Source organism: Chiloscyllium punctatum, chromosome 13, assembly GCF_047496795.1.
Source record: "Chiloscyllium punctatum isolate Juve2018m chromosome 13, sChiPun1.3, whole genome shotgun sequence".
Taxonomy (NCBI): domain Eukaryota; kingdom Metazoa; phylum Chordata; class Chondrichthyes; order Orectolobiformes; family Hemiscylliidae; genus Chiloscyllium; species Chiloscyllium punctatum.
The window spans coordinates 10759872-10768328 of NC_092751.1; the positions used below are offsets into that span (position 1 = coordinate 10759872).

At 45.6% G+C, this 8457-nt stretch overlaps 2 non-coding genes across 2 annotated transcripts; both read left to right on the top strand.

The window, feature by feature from the left end:
• The first annotated feature begins 3713 nt into the window (after nucleotides 1–3713).
• Nucleotides 3714–3786, top strand: trnav-cac (transfer RNA valine (anticodon CAC)). Its single transcript has one exon. It is a non-coding gene; the product is annotated as a tRNA-Val (tRNA).
• Nucleotides 3787–7065: 3279 nt separating this feature from the next.
• Nucleotides 7066–7138, top strand: trnag-ccc (transfer RNA glycine (anticodon CCC)). Its single transcript has one exon. It is a non-coding gene; the product is annotated as a tRNA-Gly (tRNA).
• The last annotated feature ends 1319 nt before the right edge of the window (nucleotides 7139–8457 follow it).

Below are 8457 nucleotides of genomic sequence, written 5' to 3' on the forward strand. Positions count from 1 at the left end.
CCCTCAGTACCCTTTCCATTACTTTGCCTACCACAGAAGTAAGACTAACTGGCCTGTAATTCCCGGGGTTATCCCTGTTCCCTTTTTTGAACAGGGGCACAACATTCGCTACTCTCCAGTCCCCTGGTACCACCCCAGTTGCCAGTGAAGACGAGAAGATCATTGCCAACGGTACTGCAATTTCCTCTCTTGCTTCCCACATAATCCTAGGATATATCCCGTCAGGCCCGGGGGACTTGTCTATCCTCAAGTTGTTCAAAATGTCCAACACATCTTCCTTCCTAACAGGTATCTCTTCTAGCTTATCAGTCCGTTTCACACTCTCCTCTTCAACAATACGGTCCCTCTCGTTCGTAAATACTGAAGAGAAGTACTTGTTCAAGACCTCTCCTATCTCTTCCGACTCAATACACAGTCTCCCACCACTGTCCTTGATCGGACCTACCCTCGTTCTCGTCATTCTCAGGTTTCTCACATACGCATAGAATGCCTTGGGGTTATCCTTGATCCTATCCGCCAGGATAATCTTGATCAAGTTAAAAATCACAGCACACTCCAAAGGCTTGTACCTCAAAATAATCCTGTTGGATTGCAACTTGGTGATGTGTGGTTTTTAACTTTGTCCACCCCACCACCGGCTCCTCGACATCAGAATCCTGAGAGATACCGCACTGAAACTGAAGCGCCTGTCAGATACTTGAGGGAGTCACAGGGGTGTGGGGGAAGGGTATGTGGTTTAACCACAAAGTGCTGAACTGAACTAGACTTTCTAACTGCCGTTGCCATGGAGATAATACTGAGAGACAGTCTTTATTCAAAGTCCCAAACCACAAAGGTATACGAATGGGAGCTGTACATCCGACAGGCAGGGAGTTACCTGATGGTGTCTGGAGGTATTTTGTATGTACACTATCGAGGTATCTGCCATGTCTCATCAATATAGACTCAAAGAAGACCTCTCACAGTTCTGTGCCGAGTTATTCCTATCCAGCAGGGTTCAGGAATATGAGTACACAGCAGTCAGCCTTCACAGTGGAGGATACGAAGAACAGGGCAGTAATTGATAAGGAGACTGAAGAAGGTGAGGACCTAGATAATAACAATTATCGTGAAAGAGTTAGAGCTGGGCAAGTTAATGGAGCGAAAGGTACACAAGTCTCATTGCCCTGATAGAATACATCCCAGGATACCAGAGTTAGTGGGAGAAATAGGAAATGCACTTAGAATTGTAGAATCTTACAGCAAACTGGCCTATGCCGACCAGAATGTCTATCCACACTAACCCCATTTCCCTGCACTTGCCCATTTGCTTCTGACCCTTTCCTATCCATGTATTTGTCCAAATGCCTTTTCCCTGTTGTGAGTGTTCCTGCCTGACCCACTTCCACTGGCAGGTCATTCCATATACATACCACCCTCTGTCTAAAACAGTTGCCCCTCAGCTTCCCTTTTATTCTTTCTCCTCTAACCTGAAACTGATCTAATCAAGCCGTCCAATCCTTGAGTTCCTGGGAAAAGGATGAGTGCATTCACCTTATCCATGACCCTCATGGTCTTATACACTTCTAGAAAATAACCCACTCAGTTTCCTCTGCACTAAACGTAAAATCCTCACTTGTACAACCTCTCCCTATAACACAGACCCCTAAGCGCTGGCAACTTCCTTTTAAATTGTTCTGCACTTTTTACTGTTTCATACAGGAAAATACATTACATTCATCATATTCTCACTATTTCCCCACGGTGCTGGAACCGACATGACAATGCAAATCGATTACAATCCATGATCGAGAATGAACTCCTTGACAACAATCCCGTTTTCATAGTGTTCCCCATGGTGCAGGTATACTTGTGTCTTTCTGGTTGTATGGTTAATTCTCACAGATACATTTGAAGCTGAAAAGAGAATGAAAAGATAGACTCAGCTTACCATTGATTTTTGTCTGGATTGATGGGCTCTCATTATCTGCTGCGAAATTGATATTGTAGACGGGCACATCCCAGCAGCTGTGCGAGTTGGAGAGGGATCATGGAACCATTTTCATGTGACTTGGCATCTGTTGTTATGCAGGAGAGCACAGTTGGAAATGCAAGAAAATGGTGCACGATGCTGGCCGGTAGTGTGGCCGAGCGGTCTAAGGCGCTGGATCCAGATTCCAGTCTCCAAAGGGACGTGTGTTCTAATCCCACCACTGCCATTTCTGCAGATCAACTCCAACGCTGCAGCTTGTTAAAATGCTGTTTCTGTCCCCACTGTATTGATGTTGAAAACAAAAGTAAAATGCTTCCCGGGGAATAAACTGTGGTGTGGGTTAGTGCCGAATATTTCAAAGTGTCTCTGTCTGTCATGATCGTGTTCGCCTCCCGCGCAGAAAATCGTAAGCAGCTGTGCTGTTCGAGGCAAGTTGAGCTTGTACTGGAACCGAATGGAGACCGTTATTTCATCGCTGTTGTGAAACAAAGTCCTGGGGTGACTCGACTCGTCGTTATTTGGTTTTTTGGCCAATGGGAAAATCGTTCCAACGAATTTCGATGTGATATGTTGTTGAATTTCTCCCATTTCGTTCGTTTCCGTCCTGGAGACATCTGAAGGGAAAGGTAATCTAATCGAGACTGTGATTGGTGAAATTCACTTTTTATGGCCCATTCTAATTAGGTTCTTTCTTTCTCTCTTTTCAGTATTGTCTGGGAAGTGGTGGTTCCCTAAGGATGCAGTATGTTTGAAAGAGTAGTTTGGAATTGTCCTGTTGTTAGTTGTGAGATTACTTTATAAATCATGCCCTCGGACGGTCTCACATTTAGCATTCATGCATCTCTGTGTCTGAAAATGCATTAGGTATGCCAGCTTTGTTTGTGTTCCGTGATAAAAACTTTCTGTTTTGCGATTCGCTCAATACTTTACGAGTTAACAGCGTTTCTGAGGAAACTTCCAGCTGCACAATTCCTTAACTGATGATCTGGGAAAATTTCACAGAGTATGGTCAGTCGGAGCAAAAGTAAGGAAGTCGTTCCTTTCTGCAGTGTTTCGCAATACTACCTTTCCCGTGAGCATCGAACACACTAAAGGATTGTGCCACAGACTGCGACGGCAAGCTCCGCTAAAAAGTAATCCTTTAAAGCAGGTGTAAGCAACACAACGTTATTTGGGGACACCGCGTGGAAACAGATACTTCGGTGTATCTCGTCCATGTTCAGCACATAGCCAAATATAAACAAGTCCGGTTCCCCAGTATTTGGCCCCAAACCCTCTAAACCCATCCTATCCAGAAACTCATGCAATTTTCTGAGCCTCCTCCGCTTCCTCTGGTAGCTCATTCCATACACGCACAATCTTCTGTGTGGGAAATGTGCCTCAGGTCCTTTGTCAATTTCAGCCCACTCACCTTAAACCTATGCTCTCGAGTTTTCAACTCACCCCAACTTGGGTAAAACACGTAAATACTCAGTTTACAACCCTTCCATTAGATCATGTCGCAGCCGTTACGCTGCAGGGAAAGTCGTCTCAGCCTATTCCTCCTCGCCCTACGGTCCAAACATTGACGACATCCTTGTCTATATTTTATCATCAATTTCACGTGTCTTTTTTTTATGTTTTGAAGATGTCAATTACTCTGGACAACAACGAGCTATTGGAAACAGAAAGGTGAAACGAAGAATGGCTTCAACTTTCAGTGCTGGATGCCACTGAGCTGCCGGATGGGCGGCTGAGGCTCGTTTCTGTAGTGTAGTGGTCATCACGTTCGCCTCACACGCGAAAAGTCCCCAGTTCGAAACTGGGCAGAAACTGCTTTGTTCTTCAACTGCAGCCTTTTACATGGACAAGAACGGAGCTTTCTTGCTTGCTTTCCCATCTGCAAACCTGCCTTCGAAGTTGCTTGAACAAATCTGCTCGCGTAGTGAAATGTAATGCAATTCCATTTAATGACTGTGCAAAGAATTTTAAAGTTTTTATCCAAACTGGTTCTGATCATATGCAATTCTGTTTGAGAGTGTAGTTACCCGCTTCTGATCCTTCTACGAAAAGCAGTACCGCATTTGCATTCCTTGCGCAGGCGGCTCGGTTCAAAGACAGGGAAGAAGCCGATGCGCTGTTGTCACAGTGCACCACGGATTCCTCAACTAGTCTGTCTGTCAAATGTATCCCAAAGTCGTCTATGAAAGACCTCATTTGGAAGCTGTCTGTCGTTATTCAACGTGCGAGAATTGGCACCAGAGGTCCTGAATCATGTTTTGGAGCAGTTTGCACGTTAGTGGCTTATTCGATCAGCAACATCAATGAAAGAAATTACACTCTCAGAGGAACCTCTGGACCGGTGCTTTCATAGCGTCGCTAGTATTAAGGTGCGCCCCGAGATCTAAGCCACGTTGGAACTGAAACGGAGGAATCGACAGAGAGACTACAGAATGACATCGCATCCATTTGGTTTTCTTGAAATCACTGACGAGCAGGAAAATGTAAACGGGGAGGGCGAGTGGGGAAGTGAGGCAGTTGCAGCTCTGGAGAAACTCCTTATTTGTGATTCACTCAGCAACCAGAGACGTGAAGGTGACTCAGAGGCGTGAGAGCTCTTCACATCGTGAACAAAAAGCAATCAAGGGCAGTTAGCACCTCTTCCGGAGTGGGGGTGGGGTGAGGTAATTACCTTTTGACTTCTGTTACTATGTTCAGAAACTGCCTTTTGGATTGAGGTGGACAGAAACTGCATTTCTAAAAAGCCCCATGGAATTGAACAAAATTTATTGAGTCGCTTCTCATCGATTCCCACACAGGTTTCCAACTCAGTTGGTATCCATGAGGCACATGTCCAGGTGTGAACATCTCTGCAGCAAATTGCACGGTGAAGGTAAAAGTCAAGGGAAGTGGCATCTCGAACCGGCCCCGAGGTCAGAGCATCCTGACAATGTAATCAGTCGTTCTCGGATTGTAATGCTACCTCCGGTTTTAGGGTGGAACATCCTTTGGGAACCTTATTCTGCAAAACAGACACAGTGACTGAAACTATGCTGCACGGTATGATTTGGGACACGGCCTGCTCAGCTTTGTGCATTTTCCCTGTAGTCCGGTGTGTTTCAAGTTCCGTGTAAACGTGAAAGTTGTCCTGTTTCGAGCAATGGGTGAAATCATTTAGCAAAGCAAGAATCGAAATTGCAGTAATGTCAAGCAGCTGATGGTAATTTGACCCAATCATAACCGATCCTATATTCTCACGCACTCACAGACACATTTGTAGCTGAATCCAGTCTGAGAAGATAGACTCAGTTTACCAGTGATTTTTGTCTGGATTAATGGGCTCTCATTATCTGCTGAGAAATTGATATTGTAGACGGGCACATCCCAGCAGCTGTGCGAGTCGGAGAGGGATCATAGAACCCTTTTCACGTGAGTTTGCATCTGTTGTTATGCAGGAGCACAATTGGAAGTGCAAGAAAATGGGCACGCGGGCGTGTTGGTAGTGTGGCCGAGCGGTCTAAGGCGCTGGATTAAAGCAGCAGTCTCGACAGAGAAGTGGGTTCTCATCCCACCGCTGCCATTTCTGCTGAACCGCACCAACGGTGCAGCTTGTTAAAGTGCTGTTTCGATCCCTGCTGCATTTCTGTTAAAAACAGAAGGAAAATTGGTTTGCTTTCCGGGGAATTGACTGCGGTGCGGGAAAGTGCCGGATTTTCCAAAGTGTCTGTGCGCTGTCATGATCGTGTTCGCCTCCCGCGCGGAAAATCGCAAGCAGCTCAACTGTTGGTTTCTGTCCCAGGCAAGTTGACCTTTTACTGGAACCGAATGGAGACTGTCATTTCATCGCTGTTGTGAAACAAAGTCCTGGGGTGACTCGACTCGTCGTTATTTGGTTTTCTGGCCAATGGGACAATCGTTCCAACGAATTTCGATGTGATATGTTGTTGAATTTCTCCCATTTCCTTCGTTTCCGTCCTGGAGACATCGGAAGGGAAAGGTAATCTAATCGAGACTGTGATTGGTGAAATCAACTTTTTATGGCCCATTTTTATTAGGTTCTTTCTTTCTCTCTTTTCAGTATTGTCTGGGAAGTGGTGGTTCCCGAAGGCTGCAGTATGTTTGAAAGAGTAGTTTGGAATTGTCCTGATGTTAGTTGTGAGATTACTTTATAAATCATGCCCTCGGACGGTCTCACATTTAGCATTCATGCATCTCTGTGTCTGAAAATGCATTAGGTATGCCAGCTTTGTTTGTGTTCCGTGTTAAATGCTTTTTCTGTTTTGCGATTCGCTCAATACTTAACGAGTTAACAGGGTTTCTGAGGAAACTTCCAGCTGCAAAAGTCCTTAACTGAGGATCTGGGAAAATTTCACAGAGTATGGTCAGTCGGAGCAAAAGTAAGGAAGTCGTTCCTTTCTGCAGTGTTTCGCAATACTACCTTTCCCGTGAGCATCGAACACATTAAAGGATTGTGCCACAGACTGCGACGGCAAGCTCCGCTAAAAAGTAATCCTTTAAAGCAGGTGTAAGCAACACAACGTTATTGGGGGACACCGCGTGGTAACAGATACTTCGGTGTATCTCGTCCATGCTCACCACATAGCCAAATTTAAACAAGTCCGATTCCCCAGTATTTGGCCCCAAACCCTCTAAACCCATCCTATCCAGAAACTCATGCAATTTTCTGAGCCTCCTCCGCTTCCTCTGGTAGCTCATTCCATACACGCACAACCTTCTGTGTGGGAAATGTGCCTCAGGTCCTTTGTCAATTTCAGCCCACTCACCTTAAACCTATGCTCTCGAGTTTTCAACTCACCCCAACTTGGGTAAAACACGTAAATACTCAGTTTACAACCCTTCCAATAGATCATGTCGCAGCCGTTACGCTGCAGGGAAAGTCGTCTCAGCCTATTCCTCCTCGCCCTACGGTCCAAACATTGACGACATCCTTGTCTATATTTTATCATCAATTTCACGTGTCTTTTTTTTATGTTTTCAAGATGTCAATTACGCTGGACAACAACGAGCTATTGGAAACAGAAAGATGAAACGAAGAATGGCTTCAACTTTCAGTGCTGGATGCCACTGAGCTGCCGGACGGTCGGTTGAGGTCTTTTTCTGTAGTGTAGTGGTCATCACGTTCGCCTCCCACGCGAAAGGTCCCCAGTTCGAAACTGGGCAGAAACTGCTTTGTTCTTCAACTGCAGCCTTTTACATGGACAAGAACGGAGCTTTCTTGCTTGCTTTCCCATCTGCAAACCTGCCTTCGAAGTTGCTTGAACAAATCTGCTCGCGTAGTGAAATGTAATGCAATTCCATTTAATGACTGTGCAAAGAATTTTAAAGTTTTTATCCAAACTGGTTCTGATCATATGCAATTCTGACCGAGAGTGTAGGTACCCGCTTCTTATCCTTCTACGAAAAGCAGTACCGCATTTGCATTCCTTGCGCAGGCGGCTCGGTTCAAAGACAGGGAAGAGGCCGATGCGCTGGTGTCACAGTGCACTATGGATTCCTCAACTAGTCTGTCTGTCAAATGTATCCCAAAGTCGTCTATGAAAGACCTCATTTGGAAGCTGTCTGTCGTTATTCAACGTGCGAGAATTGGCACCAGAGGTCCTGAATCATGTTTTGGAGCAGTTTGCACATTAGTGGTTCGTTCAAATCAGCAACAGCAATGAAAGAAATTACACTCTCAGAGGAACCTCTGGACCGGTGCTTTCATAGCGTCGCCAGTATTAAGGTGCGCCCCGAGATCTAAGCCACGTTGGAACTGAAACGGAGGAATCGACAGAGAGACTACAGAATGACATCGCATCCATTTGGTTTTCTTGAAATCACTGACGAGCAGGAAAATGTAAACGGGGAGGGCGAGTGGGGAAGTGAGGCAGTTGCAGCTCTGGAGAAACTCCTTATGTGTGATTCACTCAGCAACCAGAGACGTGAAGGTGACTCAGAGGCGTGAGAGCTCTTCACATCGTGAACAAAAAGCAATCAAGGGCAGTTAGCACCTCTTCCGGAGTGGGGGTGGGGTGAGGTAATTACCTTTTGACTTCTGTTACTATGTTCAGAAACTGCCTTTTAGATTGAGGTGAACAGAAACTGCATTTCTAAAAAGCCCCATGGAATTGAGCAAAATTTATTGAGTCGCTTCTCATCGATTCCCACACAGGTTTCCAACTCAGTTGGTATCCATGAGGCTCATGTCCAGGTGTGAACATCTCTACAGCAATTTGCACGGTGAAGGTAAAAGTCAAGGGAAGTGGCATCTCGAAACGGCCCCGAGGTCAGAGCATCCTGACAATGTAATCAGTCGTTCTCGGATTGTAATGCTACCTCCGGTTTTAGGGTGGAACATCCTTTGGGAACCTTATTCTGCAAAACAGACACAGTGACTGAAACTATGCTGCACGGTATGATTTGGGACACGGCCTGCTCAGCTTTGTGCATTTTCCCTGTAGTCCGGTGTGTTTCATGTTCCGTGTAAACGTGAAAGTTGTCCTGTT